This window comes from Corticium candelabrum, chromosome 15, assembly GCF_963422355.1.
Source record: "Corticium candelabrum chromosome 15, ooCorCand1.1, whole genome shotgun sequence".
NCBI lineage: Eukaryota > Metazoa > Porifera > Homoscleromorpha > Homosclerophorida > Plakinidae > Corticium > Corticium candelabrum.
This window is the reverse complement of record NC_085099.1, coordinates 4,141,760-4,147,695: the sequence shown is the minus strand read 5'-3', so window position 1 is coordinate 4,147,695 and position 5,936 is coordinate 4,141,760. Positions and strand designations below refer to the sequence as shown.

General features: G+C 40.2%; 1 long non-coding RNA gene across 1 annotated transcript; it reads left to right on the top strand.

The window, feature by feature from the left end:
* The first annotated feature begins 497 nt into the window (after positions 1-497).
* Positions 498-784, top strand: LOC134190586 (uncharacterized). The gene is made up of 3 exons (XR_009971657.1): positions 498-574; positions 650-693; positions 770-784. It is a non-coding gene; the product is annotated as an uncharacterized LOC134190586 (long non-coding RNA).
* Positions 785-5,936: the final 5,152 nt, after the last annotated feature.

Genomic DNA, 5,936 nt, shown 5'->3' with positions numbered 1-5,936 from the left:
GTCACTTTTCAACTACCACAATCACATCTAGGGAAACTACGATTTACGCGATTTGGCGACCCAATAACAAAGAGCGAACAAATTTGATCTAATTAAAAAGAGTACTTCAAAATAATTTGGCCGAATTAATTAAAATTGGCAAAAAATAGATAAAGAAGACGTATGAAACCGAGCGGCAGAATTATAAGCTTCCAGTTGCTGTTGTTGCGTACTTCGCACTTCGTTATGTAGTACGAATAGCTGCTTGCAATATTATGTGCTGTTTGTGCAACACAAGATATGACATATGTCGATACGATTATACGTTGCTGTTTCTATTGATTTTTGATTGCATCTTCTAGATTTGGCGGATTTAGAGAGGGGGCGGTCTATTGACACTTGCTTTTACGCGTACCCAGTCTCACACCCTGACTTGTTCTGACTGCTCTGTCACCTTTGTCTATTGTTGAACCAAACATACTGACTGGATCAAACAGGAAACGCGTCATTTGCCTAGACGCCTTTGCTGCGAAGGCTAAATGGCTGAAAGAGCTGGAGCTTGTGTTTTTGTTCTGCTGATTGCAGTGCTACTACAGTAAGTTAGCATAGACCGTCTTTGTCGCAACTAGTGATCTGTATACGTATGTGCATCCGCTCACCTGTGTTCTAGAATACAGACTGTTTTTTCTCTACAAATGCGTGACCGTTCACCACGTAAGTGTGTACGTGTACGTGTAAATAGGCGATGTTCACCGTTTGTGTTGCTGTTGACACGTGCGCTATTTTACAGGTCTGCGTTGGACTCAATTTATTGACTTGAGGTCTTCTTCGTATCACCAGAGAGGTGAAGTGGAATCACCTGACGAACATAGAAACAATTATTATCCGGTGTGCGAACAGCCCAAAGACGTGGACTGTCGGACATCTAGCGGTAACTTAGTTGTATTCTGACGAGATGTCTTTCCTGTAGTAGAACTACTTGTTGCTTTTTGTATGATTAGGACAACTGGCCAGTGAAACGTCTGATGTGCTAAACTGCACTGTAGAGACTGGATTGATGTGTATGGCAAGAGATCAACATGAAGGTCGTTACTGCAGACACGACTATAAAGTTCGCTATTTGTGCGAATGTACGCAACTCTAAACTTTATCAATAATTGACAAGACTTATACATACACTCGCTTTTTAGGTGACTGCCGCAAAATGTTACGCGGTACTAACGGGAACGTCACAGTTCCTGGCAGAAATTCTAAAACTTACAGACAGTTGAGATGCCACTGGAAGATAAAAACATCCACTAAGAGAATCATTCTTCTTAAGTTTAACGAAATGTGGCATGCACGAAAATATTTCAAATATTACGGAGATTCACAGTTCACAATATTCGACGGCCTCAATATGTCATCAAGTTCGGTTTTAGCCAAACTACGCGATTTTACTCGTCAGCAATGGAAGACTACTACACTGATGTCTTCTGGATCGACGATGACAGTTAAGTTAAAGACAAAAAGAAAATTACAGTATCGCCTAATAAGCTTTTCATACACTGCTGAGAAGTGTAAGAGTCAAGTGCTTACTGCACGTGTACTGTGTTTTCATTTTGTATATAAACTGACATATTGTTCCATTTTAGTTCCTGCTAAATGGAAGTTATGTGATTTTGATAAGAAAAGTGTGGCTGGACTGACAAAAATCGGATTTGGATTCACGGTATAATTTTTTCAAATTTTTTATAATTTTTACGAAACTATCTTAACATGTAATTGTTTGTACTAGTCAAATGCAAAAAGGAGACTGATAACGAGATGCTAACGAATTCATCTTGTTCGTCAGGTAAGACTAGATACAAATATCTGACAATATAGCGATTTTTACATGCAATGACGAGTTGTGTTTCATCATTAATTAATACTTTATTATTAACTAAACTTGAATATTTTTCTTATCAACTTGACGTGATTTTTGCACCTAAAGCAGGATTTTACACTATAGACATTGAAAGTGTTTTATTCGTAGCCAGTTTGGAAGAAGGCGTTAAATTTGGGAAAACCATAAAATGTTCTAGTGTTCAATAAAAGCTGTTTAATACAGCCATTTAAATCATATATATATGTGTGTGTTCCACACAGATGCGCAACCATCATCTTTTGTGTGGCTGTCGTGCTGTGTAACAGGACGGACTGATGTCTAACCAGACTATACTATACTGAAATCACATGTCACTGGTTGTGCAACCTGTCAGTTGAGTGTTGTCCCGTTATGGAGTCGGTCATGAACTTGGATCTTGTCCCGTTGTGCAGCTGGCTTCAGTGGCGTAACGGGTATTAGTTTCCTGTCGTGCAGAAGCCACCCTATTGCCTACCAAATAGCGGCCCGTTAGCGGCATAAGTAGCCAAACTTCTGATGTGTTTCATGCCATGAGCAAAGCAGTTACCATTGTAATGCTGTATCTCAAATGGATGCGTAACAATGTGGAGGAAAAGCATGGAAGGAATTGAGATGTGACGACAGCTCAGTGTGTCAATGTATGATAGAGCTTGCTCTTTCTGATGATGTGATTGCCAAACTCGGCATAACAACACTTCATGGGATACACTATCTATAGATGCTTTCGTCGAGCCATCGCAGTACCATTGCTAGAAAGGTTAATTGCTCACTTTAATACACGACTTGGTCCTTTGCAGAAGGTGGGGGTCACGGGCGTCTACCATGGTACCTCGTGTGCTCTAGTATTGTACATAAAGCTCTAGAGTTCTACCACTGTTCTTCGCCAGTGAAAAGAATGGCAGGAAACAGCGGTTACATGTTCAAAGCTGAGCAAATTTAGACGATGAATTAATTGACTTGCGTAAACTATGGAGATGCATGGCTGAGGCTGTCACCTCCCCAAAGACTGTTCTAAAGCTGGTTGAATCGTCTCTCTGACAACAATTGCAGAATAGCTATACTAATTACGAATTTCTTGCGCATGGCTATTATAGGTAATTGTGAGTGTGAGCGTTCAAATAGTGCTACAAGCAGGTTAGAGTCAGTATTGTGATGGGTCAGGAAAGGTTCTCTGACCTAGCACTTATTCACGTTCAGTACTCAACCCCTGAGTACCACGAGGAAATCATTCAGTAATTTAGCAGGAGTCAGCCAAGCCACAAAACATTGACATGTGTTTGTAACATTGTTAGTTTGTTCACTTACCCCGTGTTTGTTTATTTTAACAGCCATTAACTATATTTACAAATAATAACTGTATATATACATATATATATATATATATATATATATATATATATACGTATCACTGTAATTTACATGTAGCACTGTTCTTTGGCAGTAGACTTGTCAGCCTTGCTTTATCATTAAGCTTTTGTAGTCGTGCTTAGCTAAATAAACAAGCTAAAGTTACATATGCAGATTTTTCTTAGCCTGTTGATGTCTATATTTTTAAGAAAACCGTGCCTTCCAATTCTGTCGGAAACTGCCTCGTGTACCTTACTAGTTACGCCACTGGACTTAGTTCTACAACGTAGGTCACGCATCCCGTCATCCCAATATATATAACCGTTACGTATACGGGAGACTAGTTGCACATCTATATAGCATATGAGTCTATAGCTTACACGTATACAGAACACCTGCATTGAATATGGTATACTGACGTCAATTAACATTTTATTACTTAGCACTTACCGTAGAAAGTACATTGCCTTACGCCAGCAAACTTTTGCAAGGCTTGTTACCTTACGGCAATTGCTAGTAATGTGTAATAGTCAAAAAATCTGTTAATTGTTACTATTATTTTATATTTGGTATACTTTGTGAGCTTGCTGACAATGCTTTGTGTTTCTGCAGGAGGTATTCTTACAGTGAGAAAGAGGAACGTAACGCGTCGAAGTAGCTACGTCATTAAGAGTCCATTATTTACGAGTCTTAGTGACACGTGTCTGAGAATGCGCTACAGGAATACCATCCCAAATAGCAGCTTTTCTGTCTCCGTGTGGACGTTAAATCACACTTACGTTTACAATTTCTCTGACCAAAAAAAAACAGAGAATGGGCAAACGCTACGATTCCCGTGCCGAACGGTCAAATTTTCCGCGTCGTCCTGCGCGTCACGTTGGGAAAATCTCTAAAGTGGAAACCAGGAGATTTGGCAATAGACGGTTTTAGAAAAGCGCCCTGTTTTGTCGGTAAGCTGATGTATGCACTATAGTGACTTTCATTAATCATATTTTGAGCAATCACTAATACTTCAGATACCAAATGCACGTTTAACAAGACAAAACTCTGCTCTCATATTAGAGTACGATCTCCTACGAAACGTCGTGCTGGCTGGGTGCACGAGAGGAGTGACAATACAAAAATGACAGAAAAGCCAAGTACTGCTCTATACGTTTATCAATTCCGTAGTTGTGTTCTTCTCAGCGTTTTTTTAGTAAATTGGTTTGCTTTTCGTATTAACGGCAAACGCCGAGTGCGTCCAAGTCCCCCACTTTCTTCTCGTCCTATTAGAGCGTCTCCAGGCCAGCGATGCGTCTGTTTCCAATACCAGACTACGTTTAAAAATGCCTATGTTCTACTAAATTACTCCTGGTTCTACAACGCAAGTCGATGGGCAACTGAAATAGTTTGGAAACAACGAGCTTTAGACGGTAACGGATATTGGAAGACCGCCTGCTTTCCTGTAACGGCCCTGTCGATGTCCATCGAATGGTCGTCGTATAGAATGTTCGTCTATCCATTCAACAGCACTTCTTCAAACGGATATTTTCTGATCGCCAATATCTCGTCTATCCTCCGTTGTTCAACGCAAGGTCGACCATTGCGTTGTATAAATCCACATTGTTAGTTACCACTTGATGTTTTTCATTTAATTAGCTCGTAATTGCTCTTTCGACCGAGATCTCTGTGATTGGACGGATGAATTTCAGTCCGAAGGTTTGCCGCCTTCGTGGGAAGTAAACGCTAACTATGGTTATACATATGGCTACTACAGATTTTCCACAAGTGTCTCTTGCCAAAGTAATACAGTTTACATCCAAGTTTTAGTTATTTGAGGAACATTTTTGTCATTCGAGGTGATGGCTTCGTCGTGACACCAGACTACTTCATCATTCCGCGCGAGGCACGTAACCGACTTTACGTTCTGACTGGAAATTGGATAATATCAAGAAATTATCGTTGTTTGTCCTTCTTTATGGCGTCACGATATCGGAGTTTTCAACTTACCGTGAAAGTATCATCATATTACGGAAGCTACAAAAACTCGACTCATTTAACAACGCAAGCTACAAACACGTGGAAGTTGAAAACAGTTGCTCTGCCGTTTGGTATAAGTGGGCCCTTTAGAGTTGAATTCACTACATGTCCTGCTTGTCAAATTGCTATCGATGAATTAAAGTTTAGTCATATGTCTTGCGACTCAGGTGACTAACTACTATATGTGACAACGTACTGACAGTATATATGTATACACCATATATGTTGTGTGTGTGTGCGTGTGTGTGTGTAGATATAGACGAGTGTTCTAATTCCAGTCTCAACAAATGCGATCAGCAATGTGTTAATTCGTTCGGTGACTACTATTGTTGCTGTTCATCGAGCTACGACTACGAGCTCGCACCGGATCGACGCGGTTGCATTCGTAAGTCCAATTAGTAGATATGATTATGTGCATGCCGAAGCTACTATGGAATACATGAACAAGACTTCGTTTGCATTTATACAGCAAAGTGTCGAAAAGTGTGCCGAAATGGTGGCACGTGCTACGCTTCACACACTTGCGCATGCCCGAGAGGATTAACCGGCACGGTTTGCACCATTCGTAAGTGTCATACAAAAGTGACGTCATTTGACATATGACGTGCTACGTGCTATTTAGGGTGTGGTCGTCAAATCTACGGCACTAAAGGAATTTTTGAATTTTCTCGAATATTTGCTTACGAAAGAATTCATTGCAATT